General features: G+C 37.4%; 1 pseudogene; it reads left to right on the forward strand.

Annotated features, from left to right (window-relative positions):
- Nucleotides 1–2522: 2522 nt before the first annotated feature.
- On the forward strand, nt 2523–6500 carry LOC147613739 (uncharacterized; annotated as a pseudogene).
- The last annotated feature ends 1422 nt before the right edge of the window (nt 6501–7922 follow it).

Below are 7922 nucleotides of genomic sequence, written 5' to 3' on the forward strand. Positions count from 1 at the left end.
ATGATGTGAAGGGGGTCTTTCCTCTTGATCCAATTTCAAGATTCAAGGGTAGAGTCTACCCTTTTACAACTCAATCTGGTGTATAAGAGATGATTACACAACAGATTTATCAGCATAAAATCACCAAAAATTACATTAAATCAAGGGTAACCAATTTGTAAGGAATGGTTGGAGTATCAAACCATCTCCGAATTGCGATCTGAAGTTATAGGGATCTGCATCAGATACTAATAGTTAATTTGAACCCTCCATTGCACCAAAATATAGTGATTAGCACTGATTAGCAAATTAATCCTCTGTTTTATGTGCAAAAAACAGAGTATACAGGGAGTCCAGATCTCAGGCCTTAGAGTTCAAATGAGCTCAAATCCTTTCAAGGCCATCAATAGCAATTAGTCTAGTAGAGGATTAAGCCAAGAAACACAATATTTGACCAAACATTAAATGCTTAATCTCTATTTTACCAAAGTCACCTTGCAGATTTGATGAAGAGCTTGGATCTCACTGTAGACTTGATCAAATCAAATTCTGACTTCACTAGCTTGTAGAGCCTGCTTGAAAACCCTCGGGGCTAAGAGGAATTAGACCCATTTGATCTGGAGCAGCAGAGAAATCAAATTTACCCAGAAAAATGGCACCTCTTAATTCGTAAATTTCTACAGTTTGCGCTGGCGGTTTGCGCTTTTGATTAGCTTGGCTGAATTGGCTGGCTATGTGTGGCTAAAGAGGTTTGAGCTAATTTTGAGCCTACAAGGAGAGGGAGCTCCTCCACTGGCTGGGGGTACAGAAAGCTTCTTGAAAATAACTAAAAAATTGATTATTTTCTAATTATCTGCTAATCCTAATTAACTAGATGATGGGCTCATAAACTTGATGGATTCTAGGCTTGGCTCTGATACCATGTTAAAATTACAGCAATATGATGAGCTATGGTGGATCAAATGCTAGAATAACATCATTAACAAAGTGATTAGATGATAATTAAGATATGATTAGTGAGTAATTAACTATTAGCTAAATGTAAGCATGGTGGATAATCAAAAACCAGCAAATTCTCATTAGGCCAATGCCTCAATTTATAGAGTTTACATCCAAGCATCTAATCCCACTGATTTCTCCTTGATTCACTCCACCTCTTTTGCTTGATTCTCTCCACCTCTCCTAGAATATCTCCACACTTCCTAAATCTTCTCATGCTACCCTTTATTCTCTCCCAGTAGATTCTTCTCACCTTTTCATAGGTTCTCTCACATTTACAGATTCTCTTTTACAGCCTCTTACTAAGGGCTTGTTCCCGCACACACCCTATTCACTTGTATATTTCAACAACTCCCAACTCATGTCACTCCACAGTCACCGACCTTTCAATGGAAACCCAAGGTGGCCTCTGCCCCATAACGATTGCCAAGGAAAAAGGGAAGCAGAAGCTTCACAATGACACTCTAACCCCCATTCTGTCTCATCGATAGCCCTTACTAATGATATACCCTCAACGTCAGAAACTCCTCCACCTATTATTTTCAAGTTGCCTTAGAGTACTCCCATGCCACCATCAACCTCTTCAGTTTTAAGTACTCCCTTGTCATCGACCTCTACAACAATTGCCACACCTGTACCAAATCCAACCCAGGTTGGCACGCCCGTTTGCGCTGAGGTTGCCACACCCATTTTCTCTAGGAATGCCACGCTCATACCATCTAGGTTTCCACAGCCGTGTCCTTATGGAAAAGTATATATATGGGTCCCACCCACTCATTTCCTCATTTTCAGCTCTCAATGTAGCCAAACTCTTGTAGTTTTTTCTATCAAGCCTTTCTCTACTCACATCCTCTATTCCCAATGGTGGTTGATACCTTGGACTCCTCCTTGGAGGTCCAGCTCTCAGTGTATCCAAACTCTTGTAGTTTTTTCTCTCAAGCCTTCCTCTGCTCATACCCTCTATCCCCAATGGCTGATACCAGACTCCTCCTTGGAGGTCCATCACCTCCTTGCAATTTTTTCTCTCAAGCCTTCCTCTACTCACACCCTCTATCCCCAATGGATGATATCTTGGATTCCTCCTCCTTTGAGGTCCAGCACCACCCCACTCTCAGCAACAAGAAGCGCTTCGGCGCAGTGGGGACCGCTTTTGATGAATATGCCCACACAACTATCCATTAGGACATTTTGGCGCAGGGGGGCCGCTTTTGATGAATATGCCCACACGACTATCCATTAGGACATTTTGGTGGTCATTTGGAGGGCCTCCTAAGAAATTCACTATTTGCTAATTCCTCTCACTAAAAAATATACAGAACTACAAAAAACGAGTATCAAAATCTATATTTTATTCCAAAGTAACATTCCATTATTTATGAAAAAGCTGCAAGTTTGTTTAAGGTCATGATTCTCAAATCCTCTTCACTAAGTTATTTCTCTTAAATGAAGATTACAGCAATTAAATTGACATTCAATAGAGAAAAGTCTCTAAAAGAGTATCAGCTCTATATTTGCACCTTCTCTTACATTCCTACACGTAAAGAATGGAGAGTCACACTCTAAACAACTCTGCAGAAAACGACCTCATTCAAGAAGATTCTAAGAGGAAGTATCATCTCAACATTGATCTTGAAAGTGAGTATGTGAACCCATTCAAAAACGCAAAAAAAACAATGAAATGCTCTCATATAATGATAAGGCAAACATGAGAAATTCAGGGCTGCAGCACATAGATCTTTGGTGTAATGGTTCTATCTATCCTATCAACCCTAGCACTGCTTCCCATCCTCCGTTCTCGAACCCTACTACTCTTTTATGTTTTAATGGGGATGGAGAGAGTGGATTACTTGGCTATTGTAAATCCATTGACGATAGATAGAGACAAGCTGCTCAATATCAAGCATATGAATTGCTTCGTTCCAAAGAGGAATGTAAGGCTCTCAAAAAGATTTTGGAGGAAAATTACAATGAACTTACAAGGTTACGGGACCAAGTGAAGAAATATAGGAAAAAGGAAACAACCATTAGACCAAGACAAAGGAGAAAAAATCTCAAGGATTTTGAGAAATTGAAGCTAGAGGCTCTGGTGGCTTGAAGAAACGAATCCAAGCAATCAGGTTTTAAATGTATTCAAATTTTTCTCTATGTTAATATTGTGTTATTTATGTTATAATATATAAATAGTATAACCACAGTGTTGTAATGTAAACTGTGTAATTACAGGATTGTAATGCAGAGCCTGACAAGGAGAATATCAATCCCAATATGATTCCAACAAATCAATTAAAACCTTTGCCTACTTTAAGATTGGCAAAGTAAATGCTACATTAAAGAAAGTTTAAGGTGGTAAAAAGAGATATTATACAACAACTTGTAACCAACAATGTTGTATCTACATTAGAAATACAGGAGACTATGGATGCTAATGCAGTCAGTCGTAAAAGGTTATACTACTATACAAAAGTCACTATCTTTGGTTATATGTGTCCATAAGATTAAAGGAGATTACTTCCAACAACAGATGTTTGGGGAGTCCGAAGCTGAATGCAGTGGTCTTAGAGTACATTGGTAAACCTTACCACATTGAAGAGGAGTTCAATGGAGAGAGTGGCACCATTCAATATAATGAACATAACAATATATTCTTGGAGAGAGTGGCACCATTCAATATAATGAACATAATAATATATTCTTGGATATTGAACTATTGCAGAGGAGAATGGTGGAGTTCTATGACATATCTTATGAGGAGACACAAGGTGTGCTTAAATTTGTCATCAAGCTAGATGAATGTGGGATAATCAAAGAGAAAAAGGTGGAAAGAGTAACAATAACATTGATGAATAGAGCACTCAATAAATGCATCAAGAATGATAACCCTCAATATTTCAGTGTACAATCCAAAGTAAATATTTGGTGGCTTGGTTCATTTGAGGTAAATCTACTTGCCTTTATCTCATAAAACTTTTTCATATTTGACATTATGTAATTTTTTATGTACAAGTCAAGAAAGAAGATCATGAGACATTGTTTTGGGTATTTCATCATACATCTATTCTTGAATTGATGAACTAGTAGATGAGAGGAACAAGGACACTTCATGTTGATAAAAAAGAAGACTTCCAAGTTGAGTGGCATCTTGCAGGTGATCTAAAGATTCTCAAGTGCTTGTTTAATTGCAATAAGGGAGCTAATGCAAAGTCACCTTGTCTTTACTGCATGGACCATGCAAAACATCTAGATGATAAGTGGTGGAGAAGGCCACCTAACCGATTGATGAGAACTTTCAACCTGTATTTCATATTCCTCTAGTAAATGTGCATATTTGTACACTTCATGCCCTATGCCGAATCATAGAGAAACTAGTGTTTCTTTACATTGGATTTGCTTGGAAGATAAAGCAGGTTGCAGAGAGAAAAGAGGCAATTTCATCATTGGAGAAGGTGTTATGAGATATTGGCCTATATGGTGGAAATGTTTGTATTTTAAAGGATACCAAGAAGTCAAAAAATGAAAAGGATGTACCAATGAAACCACCGATTGTTGGTGGTGTAAAAGCTAGAAGATTTCTCTCAAAGAAGAAGACCAAGACAGGAGAGCTATATAACTCAAATTACATAAGTAAAATAAATTATGATCAATGGAAAAAGCTCCATAATTTGGTCAAAGATCATGAAGGTAAGTCTAGAAATGCCAAGGCAAAAGTTTGGTGTGGTCAGTTTTGTTCTTTTTTCAGAATGTGTGAGAAAGATATGTGGACTCAGCAAGACAAAAAGAGCTTTGAAGATAATTCACAAATATTTGGAAGAGCGATAAATGATGCTTGGACTGAATCCAACATAACACACTACATGGTAAGCACAATGATTTATGTTATTTTAATAGACAAAGATTTATTGAAGCACAAGTTGACTCGCTTCCATGTTTTGTTTTGCAACATATTATCTATAATCATTTGCCATTTTTCATACAAAAATATGGAAACCCAAGTATTTGGAACACTCAAGGAATGGGGAAATCACATTACATGGCTCATAATGCATATTTTAGGCATACACAGCATGGTGGAGGAAGGAAGAAAGCAAACAACATGCATGAAATATTCCAATGGTTCTATGGGTGGCAGAATACTACAACAACTACATCAAAAAGAAACCTTAGCGTCTTCAAAAATGCTTCAAACACTTAGACACTTAGAAAAGCAGAAACACAAAAGATTGGAAGCCTTTACAAATTCTGCAGCTATCCAAGCTCAAAACAAATGGAGAGAAAACAATATATATGTAAATCACCGCTGGATTAATAGAATGTAATTTACATCTCTTGTCAATTTATTTATCTTTCAATAAATTTTGGCTGAATTATTGTGGTGTTTGCTTGTATCTAAGCACAAAGTGCTTTCCATACTCTTCTAATTCAGTTGGATCATCCACACCTAGAGACAATGCATCATCAATGTATGTATAAAAATAAGATCTTCTGCATGCTCTATGGCTAGGCCAATAACCAAAAAATATCCATGGCACTTATTTTTTCAATTAAAATAATCTTATCATATGTTCTTGGTATTATGGTACCGCCAAGAAACCGAGATAGTGTCTTGAATAGAAAATTTGCAACCACACCCTGCTGGCTCATATAAAATTATGATAAATCAAAATTCTAGCACTTGATAGTCCTTTGAGGTAGTGTGACAAAGTAGCATCCCTCCCGTGGTAGTCCCATTTATGCCTTTCTAAAAATTCATCTGGTTCGTCAATTAAACTCTGTAAAATTTATGATATGTAAGAGAGAGAGAGAGAGAGAGAGAGAGAGAGAGAGAGAGAGAGAGAGAGAGAGAGAGAGAGAGAGAGAGAGAGAGAGAGAGAATTCACCTAGCTTATTTCATTTGTTATTAGCCGATTGTCCCTAAAAAGATCTATTGATGTCTCTTTAGTTGGTCTTCGAGCTTTTTTAAATACTTCTTTGCAGAGTCTCTTAACTCGGCATACCCATATTCTTGCTGACACTTTTTAAATGTCTCTTCATCAAGATCAAACCCTTAATCCTTGTAATCCTTAGCTTTGTCAAAGCATATTCTTAAACATGATTGATGATCATAGTTTAGCACTAGGGCCTCATCATCACTAGAGTCCTCTGAAATAAATCCCTCATCCCCTTCATAGAACTCTGCAATAGTTGCAAAGGCGTAATCTTCCCTAATGTTAAATACATTTTGTGTATCAGATAGATGGAGATATTTCTTTCCATCAATATTGAACTCGGTAGTATTGGCAAGATCAAATCACTCTCTTCTACATTGATGTCTTCCACACTCCTTGGCTTCACCAAAGATTCACTCCTAAAGCACTTGAAGGTCAAGCACTTTTTCCTCCTCTTCCTCTTGGTTTAACTGTAGCTCCTCCTCTATGTCATCACATAGACGAGCCTCATCAGCAGATTTAACTTCCTCATCAGGCTCTTGCTCTTCAACTACTTCTTCAGTAAACACTTCTACACCTTGTGAAGGTAGAAGAGGGTAGAGACAATGAAGATAGCATAAAAATCCCAATGTTTCCTCCAGCAACCTACATTTCTTCTGATGTTTTGAACATGTTGCTTTGCAATCTAATGGAAGTGTCTAGTATCTCTTGTGTAGGACATTCTGGTAGTCTTTGTTGGGAGACTACAGTCCATTAGATGTACATAACCTTTGTACATTCATATTGACTCTTTCATTCTTTAAGCTATACTCAAAGTGAGATCTTTCCTTCTGGAGGAAGGAAGAATGCTGCTCCACAATGGAAGAAATATCCATAGGCTTATTGAAGACCTTGTCAAAAATATGAAAATGTTCTAAAGCACCAGCTCAGTAAACAAAATCCCAGAGTCTTTCATTAACAGAAATAGCTATTTCTTCAATATTTTCCCTCTTTTCATTATTAACCTTAACCTTCTTGGGGGTTTCTTCAATTGTAGAAAAATCCATTGACCTCTTCTTTGTTTGCATGACCTTAGCTAGTGCTTGGAACCCAGAAGAAAATTCTTCACCTTTATCAATAGATATTTGATAACTTTCTAAACTTTCATGTGCATTGTTGTCCACCCTTGCCTCTTCTTTTGAGTTGGGCTCCTCAACAAGATATTGAGGAGGACTATGAACATTAACTATGGTCTCCATTAGTTGATCAATCTCTGAAAAGGTACCGAGTGTAATTTCCTTATCATCAACATGCTCAGGTGAAGCTGATAAATCCAAATTTCTCGGATGTATGAATGTGGATGTGAAAATGGATGTATGGATATGGATGTGGATGTGAAAATGGATGTATGAATACGGATGTGGAAATGGATATGTGGATGTATGAATGTAGATGTGGATGTGGATGTATTAATGTAAATGTGGATGTGGATGTGGATGTATGAATGTGAATGGGGATGTGGATGTATGAATGTGGATATGGATATGGATGTGAAAATGGATGTATGCATGTGGATGTGGATGTGGAAATGGATGTATGGATATGGATGTGGATGTGGATGTGGATGTGGATGTATGGATGTGGATATGGATATGTATGTATGAATGCGGATGTGGATATACGAATGTGGATGTGTATGTGGAATAATGAATGCGAATGTGTATGTGAAATGATGTGATGTCGATATGAGTGAATGGATGAGATGTGATGACATGTGAATTGGGATGTGAATAAATGATATGTGATGTGAATGAATCTGATGTGATGAGATGGAAAATGATGTGATTGGATGAGAATGAGTACACATATGAATGGAATGTGGAATAAGTAATGTGGACTGATGATGAGGGATAATGTGGAAAGATGAGAGTTCATTATAGAGGCTGTATTTGTTGTGAACTATTTGTAAATGACTGTTTTATGTCAAGAATGCTAGGGAAGCATTTTGACCATCTTGTGATTAAGGTCGTGGGAGACCTAACT

The sequence above is a fragment of the Cibotium barometz genome, chromosome 43, assembly GCF_041138505.1.
Source record: "Cibotium barometz isolate CiBa-2024 chromosome 43, ASM4113850v1, whole genome shotgun sequence".
NCBI lineage: Eukaryota > Viridiplantae > Streptophyta > Polypodiopsida > Cyatheales > Cibotiaceae > Cibotium > Cibotium barometz.